Here is an 8,309-nt window from a genome sequence, read left to right as displayed (position 1 = left end):
AAACTCGTCATTTGGCCTTAACTACTCAAATGCACTCAGGTTATATATTCTCTCAAGATAAAAATCAAATAAATCAATGGTTGCATGTAGAAAGTGACTCAATGAAAATGTAAATGAAACAACATAATTGTGCAGAAATCATCCATCATAAAGGCATCTCTTATAGAAATTAACTAGTTACATGACCCCCGCGATGCCGCGGGTCAATGGTTTTTGCATAAAAAATATCAAAAAAAATTAAGATCTAAAAGTATTAGGTCTTTTTGCAAAGGTATACCCAAGAGTCTTGGGCGTGGCTGGAACGCCTGACCCAAGAGAAATATTTATAATATTAATAATAACATTAAACTTGCATGACCCATGTTTACGTGGGTATGACTGCAATACCAGACCCAATAGTTTTGGATGTGGGTCTGGCTGTAAGGTCGTGTCATAAAAGTGTGATAATTAAATAGATTTATTAAAAAGAAAAAAACAAAGAAAAAAACCAAAATGAAGAAAAAAATTAATGAAGAAAAAGAAAAAAAATCTGAATTAACAGGGTTAACCCTTCAAACCAGGTTAACCCGTCAAACCTTGAATTCGTGTCGTGAAAGTTTGATAACTAAATAGAAAAAAAAATTAACGGGTTAACACAAAATTAACCGGGGTAACTCGTCAAACCCGGGATCCGTGTCATGAAAGTTTGATAACTAAATAGAAAAAAATTAAACATTAACAAACTAAACTAAATGAAAAAAATTAAATAAAAAGGAAAAAAACAAACAAAAAGACATCAGCCTCTTCACTGTGGACTCCAGTGTGCACTCCACAATTAAAGGCATAAAAACAGCAAAAAACAAAAATAAAAAAAATAAAAAACAAAAGCATTGGTCGATAACTAAATAGAAAAAAATTTAATATTGACAAACTAAATTAAATAAAAAAATATTAAATAAAAAGAAACAATAAAAGAAAAAAAACTTATAAGAAGAAAAAAACTAATGAAGAAACAGAGAAAATCTAAATTAACTGGGTTAACCCGTGAAACCTGAGATCCGTGTCATGAAAGTCTGATAAATAAATAGAAAAAAATTTAATATCAACAAACTAAATAAAAAAAATTAATTAAAAAAAAAGAAGGCATCAGCCTTTTCACCGTGGGCTACACTGTGCAGTCTACAGTGAAAGGCATAAAAAAAAAGAAAACAAAACTAAAGGCTTCAGCCTTTTCACTGTGGACTGCATACAATATTAAAAGATGAAATCAGAAGAACAAAACTAATGAGGAAAAAGAAAAAAATCCAAATCAACCGGGTTAACGTGTCAAACTTGGAATTCGTGTCATGAAAGTGTAATAACTAAATAGAAAAAAGATTTATTATTAATGAAATAAATTAAAAAAAAGATTAATTAGAAAGGAAAAAAGCAAAGAGAAAAAAGAACATACAGGAAAAATAAAACTAATAATGAAAAATTAAAAACAAATCTGAATAAACTAGGTTAACCCGTCAAACCTAGGATCCATGTCATGAAAGTCTGATAATTAAGTAAAAAAAATTTAATATAAGAAACTAAATTAAAAAAAATTAATTAAAAAAAACAAAAAAACTAAAGACATCAGCTTTTTCACTATGGACTGTACTGTGCAATCCACAGTAAAAGGCTTAAAAAGGAAAAGAGAAAAAAAAAAACAAAGGCACATGCCACGTGTTAAAATTTTTTCTTGCATAAAAAATATCAAAAACGGCTAAGATCTAAGAGTGTTAGGTCTTTCTGCAAAGATATGCCCTAGAGCCTTTGGTTTAGCTGCAACGCTTGACCTATTAGTAATATTTATAATTTTAATAATAATATTAAACTTACATGACTCAAGTTTAAGTGAGTCTGGCTGCAACACCAAACTCAAGAGCCTTGAATGTGGGTCTGGCTACAAGGTCATGTCATAAAAGTGTGATAATTAAAAAAATTAATTAAAAAAAACAAAGAAAAAAAAACAAACAGGAATAAAAAAAACTAATGAAGAAAAAAAATCTGAATTAACTGGGTTAACCCTTCAAACCATGTTAACCCGTCAAACTTGGGATTCGCGTCATGAAAGTTTGATAACTAAATAGAAAAAAAAATTAAGAGGTTAACCCGTCAAGCCCGGGATACGTGTCATGAAAATCTGATAATTAAATAGAAAGAAATTTAACATTAAAAAACTAAACTAAACGAAAAAAATTAATTAAAAAGAGAAAGCAAAAAAAAAAATTCAAGTTAACTCGTCAAACTTTAAAAAAAGCAAAAAAAAACATTCCGGGTTAATTCGTTAAACCAGGTTAACCCGTCAAACCCGGGATCCACGTCATGAAAGTGTGATAACTAAAAAAAATAACATTAACAAACTAAATTAAACAAAAAAAATTCATTAAAAGAAAAAAAACAAAAAAAAAGCAAAAAAAAAAAACAGCTTAGTGTTTCACTGTGGACTACACAGTGAAACACTGAACATTTTTAGTATATATTATTAATTAAAAAGAAAAAAAAGCAAAAAAAAAAAAGAAAAAGAAGAAGACTGCTCAGTGTTTCACTATGGACTTGCACAGTGAAACACTGAGCATTTTTAGTTTATTGTTAATTCATCTGATAAGGCAGATAGGGAACCCATTCAATCCACCATGCATATTTAAGTAGCAAAACAGTCATTGCATGAACAGAATGTTAAAAATAAAGGCAGTCACCAAATCAATCATATTCTCAACTGGTTTCTCCAGTAGGTGTAGTCAAGTTGCAGCAGCAACAATTTTATCCTGATTGAATAATGCTCATAATCCTTACCAGCATCCATTACATAAACGCTAATAAGGGTATCGCACAGTCACAGTATATAGAGAGACATCAAAATTTAAAAACAAACTATCATTGCTAGCAAAACACGTAACAGCCTTATTGGCAGCCTAGGAAAGCACGAAAAAGATCTGGGAAAAAATTATGGGCAACAGCATTTGTTAACACAACACATGGGCAAAAGGGCAAATATGTGAATGATGTGCATCACTATTGATAAAACTAATGTTCATAATCCTTACCAGCACCCATTAAAGAAATGCTAATAAGAGCATCGCACAGTCACAGTATAAAGAGACATCAAAAGTCTAAAAACAAACTATCATTGCCAGCAAAACATGTAACAGCCTTATTAGCAAGAGCAATATTATGGCCACACAAAGAGTGTCTTGAGTTATGTTTCATACGTGTTCTTGTTTCATCATCTTAGAAAAAAAAATGAAAAGTTATATGAAAGTCATAATAAACATAATCATTGATGCTAAGGTCCTTACTATTTATGATAAGAGAAAAGCTTATGCAATAGGTGTCTCACAGTAAGTTAAAGCTTCCAGCCATTTTACCTAAGAAAAGCATCATAAGAAAATTTTTAAGGTCAGTCAAACTCCAAGTATTTAAAGTTAACAAAGTACCCAAAAGAGACTTATTAAAAATATTTAACATGAATGTATGGTATGACTGGTCTATTGTATTCTTGAGAGGAGTTACATCTTGTTGTGTGGATTAAATATTCTATGCACTTTCAACATTTGGAGAAACTAACTGAGGATACCTTAATTATTCATATTAAGAATGTGGTTGATAGAGTAAGTCTAGGAGTACAACATAAATGTTTGGCAACAAAATAGAGCTATGCTGCACAACAAGATAATATATATACCTTTCCCCATCACTATTGGTCAGTACATAACCCCTCAAATTTGTAGCCATCCACAGTCTAGACAACATGAAATCAATTAGTTAGAGATCAAATCATGACAGAATCATAACTTAGGATCATTGAATGACTCGAAACTTATCAAAAGGTGAGTTAACAACATGATTAATACTAAGGGTGGCAGAAAGATAAATCTACACAAGCCCAAAGCAGCTTTCAGGACCTCTTTTACCCAACGAATCTAATGCTTGAATGAAATGGGAGATTCAGTGATCAGCAATGTAAAACCATTTACTTCTAATAAATCAACACACAAGACCAAAGCAGCTTCTTGGACCTCATCTGCCCAGCAAATCTATTGCTTGAATGAAATGGGATGTTCAGTGACTAAAAATTTAAAAACATTTTTATTTCTCATAGTTATCAACCAATATGTGGGTAGAAAATTTCATGTATGTTTCCATATTTTATGTTTGTTTCTATTTCTAATCTAGCAATATATCACAAGAACATTTTAATTTTTCTATCTATCAATAGCATATTTTTAATGCCAAGCAGAAAGAGCACTTAATTGAATCTGTGTGCTTAACCTTTTATCTGGACAACAACCATAGATCCCATAGCATTTAATTGCAGGAAAAAATAGCTTGTTTTAAATAGAGAAAAAAAAATTGTATAGAGCACTTCAATGCCCCGCCCCCCGCCCCCGTTCCTCTAGCATGACAGGTTTCCAATTTCATGCATGGAAGGAAGGATAGTGGCAGAATCCTATATTGTTATCCCAATCAATGGTGGCCACAGTTTGACTTTCTGAACTACTCAAAGAAAATTATGCCTCATGACAGAACAACTAATTCAAAAGAAATTCTGGAGCATTGTGGGAGAAGATTTGTAATGATAAAGATAAGATTATATGTTAGAAGAAGAAAAAAATGAACATAAAAATCAGGATCCTTCTCCTTTTATAATAAGATCTAGACCATTATTTACACTCCATACCTCAGAAAAGAAAAGGAAGTAGGTTATGAAGTATTACCGGGACATTGTCAGAATTATCAACACAATCTCAACGAAAGCAGATAAAACTTGATCTCCTGCACCTCCCTGTTAAATAACAGCAATCATTAGAATACAAACTTAAAAGGGTGACATTGAGAAAATACCTCAATCTCATAGATTGGAAATGAGATAGTGTATGATGAAACATACATCGAGTAGTTGATGCTTGTAATAATTGCATAGGTTGTGGAAGAGATCACTCAATACAAAATGAATGGCTACTAAAGAAACGTACTGTATGCCCATAACAGAATTTTGAGCTTTATAAAACTGCAAAAATCAAACTCACAACAACAAATAAGAGCAAATGACAAGCGCTCTTAATGGGATAAGAAAGAATAATAGGAACCTGGAAGTTAACAATAAACAAATGACAGCAATTGGAATCCAAGTAGAGCTAACCACTGAGAAAAAGAGAGAGTATGAATGCAAAACAATGGAAAAATGAGATAGGATAACATAAGAACTTCTCTGCAAGTCTCCTAATCAGACTCAAATAGACACAACCCAAAATATCCAAAAAGTCAAACCCCATCTGCCGATGATGGGAAAGATGGTAATTAGGGCAGAATGCATGATTGCCATAGCTAACGTGCTGCTCAACCTAAATTCAATTAACTTAACATGGCAAGGATGTACTGAATAGCAATAAATAAAAAAGCAAATCAAACCAAAACAAGCTGAGAATCAGTCATCACCAAACCTAACTAAATGAAAACCATACCTATAACCCCCAAACAGAGAAGATGGATTGGGTAACCCAAAACAAATCCAGCTTCACGTAGGATCAAACACCTTCCCAACACACAAGCCTTCCCAACACAAAAACACCTTGTATAACCTGCAAACATCCTGCACAACTTGCCAACTTGGAGCACCTTTCATGGGCAGCAATTCCAATGCATCAATAAAGCGAAAAGGACCGACGAATCAGAGCCAAAAGCCTTCGAGATCAGCACCAAATCCCCCAAAAACAGCAAGCCAAAACCCAGACAAAAAAGAAGAAAAAGAAGGCTGATAAGTCACGCCATCATTGCGAGGCAAATAGAGACACAAAAGCAATCCCACCTTACCCTAACAGCTCAGTTCTTGGTGGCTTCGATGGAGAAAGAGAAGAGTGCACGAAAACCAGGAGAGAGAGACATAAAAAATTCACATACACAAAGGAGAAGATGAGCTTAACCCAATAGCTAGCAGCCCCAATCCCAGCCCCAGCAAATGAAACCCAAACCAAAAAACATAATGCCCTATGCCGAATGAAGGGAAATTAACACAAGAAAAAAAAAAGCATGCTCCTAGCCCAAGCCCACCAACATAAGCTGAATAGAAGGGGGGAAAGCCAGCCAAAAAGAAATGAGCAAGAGGTAAAAAAGCCAGCCAAGAAGCACTTTGCACTGTTCCATTGAATAGGAAGTTGTCTCTTGATATACAGTGGATTCACCAATCCTTTTAGTTTTTTTGTTATTTCCTCAACGCATCATGCATGTTATACAATCCAAAACTTGCAGACTGGATTATCTAATATGGTGGTCTTTTTTATCAATATTTTTTATCTCTACTTTTATCACTCACAAAGAACACCAAGAGAGATCATTCAAGCACATTCAGGACAAGCTTAAAAAGATGTGAGTATACCCGATAACACCCACACTACCAAGTCTTAAGGAATCTTGGTGAACTTTAATCCTGGCTTGTCTCTATTCTTTTGAAACAGATATCAGCAGATCCGATATGATTTTGGTTCTCTGCATCAAGAAGAAAACGAGCATTAGATATGGTCACAAATCTGCTAATGAAAAACTTGTTACACTGCTGAATGAGTGGATACCCTGCCTATTGTTGGTTGCACAATGAAGAGAACTAAGCAAGCAGGTTAAATGCCTGAAAAAAAAATGCCAGTATCAAGATTCCACCTAAAGCCATATGCAAATGCTATTAACTGACAAGTTTAAATCAAGTAAATCAACAGACCCAGAACTCTTCACCGATGACATGCAAGAATGCATGCCTTAAATGTCATTGCCTTCAAGCTAAAACATTGTTAAATGTTTTGTTCTTTCCAAGTTTCATCAACTCTATAAGCTTCCTGCACCATTTATACATTTCTTTATTGGGAGGCCATATTTAATCTCCTCCTCAACATTACATTTCTCACTTTAGAATATCCAATTATTAGTAAGGGTGCAAAATAAGAGACACCGACAACACTACATTTCCCACTTCCGGCACGACATTACCTGCTTTACATACATCCTGAAATTACAGAATCATCCACCTTCTATCAAAGAGATTAAAGAACAGCACACCATTAGCGGAGTTTTCTTACGGTTAGAGACAGAAAAAAATTAATTTAAATTAAAAAAATTAAAAAATTAGTTTTCTTACTTTTTTAAACAGGAAATTAAAAAAAAAACAGTTTCCAGGATTAAAAAATAAATGCTTAAAAAAACTAACTACTAACTAGGGTTTCAACTTCCAGAAATTTACAGAACATACAAAAATCGAAGTCTCAAACCCCAAGTTCTAAGTAACAAATACAGGCACTAAAACCACGGCGTAGCGGAGCAAGATTAGCAAGAAAACTTACGAAATTGTCACTCCATCGACTAGAAAGGGGTTTGGCTTGAAGAAGATGAGGAGTAGTGGAGGACTGGGTTTGAGCGGGCGAGTTAATGGTTTAGGGGTTGGGTGGGTGCGCAGGTTAAGGCCGTTGAGTATAGTGCTCCAGCGGTGTGTTTTAGCGCTGGGCTTGCGGTGTGTCTCTATCAGATGCTTTGACATGTTTTCCTCTTCCACTAGGTTCTCGTACTGCACTACTTAAGAGTTGGCCTCAAGTTTCTTGACCGCTGTGCGCTGCATAATATGATCCAAGAAATCCTGCCTCTTCGCTCCATACTTGTACTTTGTCTTTGTCTCCACCGTGGAACTCCATTGTTGATACAGAATTTAACAGGCAAAGAAAAGAGGAACTTGAAAGATCAAGGAATTCTTTTTTCGTGTACTGTAAATCAAAATCAATGAAGTGGAAGCGTAACAGACGGGGGTTGTTTTTTAACGTAAGGATTGTGATGTCGATTTGATATTTCTAGGCTGTTAACGGATAGTTTTTTTTCTTTTTTCTCAAGTACTAATGGGATCCCCATGGATCTATCAGGAATACCCATATTATTATAATATGTGATAAAAATATTTTCATTTTAATACAAATAGGTCCTCTTTTTATGTCACTCTTTTATGTCATTCTGAATAAAAACGTTTTTCTCATAGTTATTAAATTTAATTCAAGATTCATATTGTGAGTTGACGGATAAACTCATAAATTATAATAGATAATCTAAATTTATCCTAAAATTACAAAAGAAGAAAATGGAATCAGAATTTTGCAACATCCAAAATCACAGATGACAAACTTCAGTGTTACTTGCCAATAAGTTCCAGCTTCTTGAGATGTAAGTTCCATTCCCTGGGATCCAACATCTCCCTCCACTATCTTGCTAAGACCAAAATCAGTAACTTTTGTGATATACCGAATCCATAAAAAAAAAAAACATTCACGGGCTTT

The 8,309-nt window shown here is 33.8% G+C and overlaps 1 long non-coding RNA gene across 2 annotated transcripts; it reads right to left on the bottom strand.

The window, feature by feature from the left end:
- Positions 1-3,150: 3,150 nt before the first annotated feature.
- LOC133671302 (uncharacterized) lies at positions 3,151-7,350 on the bottom strand. Of its 2 annotated transcripts, XR_009834277.1 has the most exons (9): positions 7,335-7,350; positions 6,985-7,025; positions 6,576-6,628; positions 6,383-6,492; positions 5,472-5,691; positions 4,898-5,017; positions 4,725-4,792; positions 3,692-3,748; positions 3,151-3,374 (listed from the first exon to the last, which is right to left on the bottom strand). It is a non-coding gene; the product is annotated as an uncharacterized LOC133671302 (long non-coding RNA). The 2 variants fall into 2 exon arrangements; XR_009834278.1 differs by lacking the exons at positions 3,151-3,374; positions 4,898-5,017 and having other exon boundaries at positions 3,432-3,748.
- Positions 7,351-8,309: the final 959 nt, after the last annotated feature.

This window comes from Populus nigra, chromosome 13 (assembly GCF_951802175.1).
Source record: "Populus nigra chromosome 13, ddPopNigr1.1, whole genome shotgun sequence".
Lineage (NCBI taxonomy): Eukaryota > Viridiplantae > Streptophyta > Magnoliopsida > Malpighiales > Salicaceae > Populus > Populus nigra.
The sequence above is the reverse complement of the archived record's forward strand: the minus strand, read 5'-3'. Positions and strand labels throughout refer to the sequence as shown.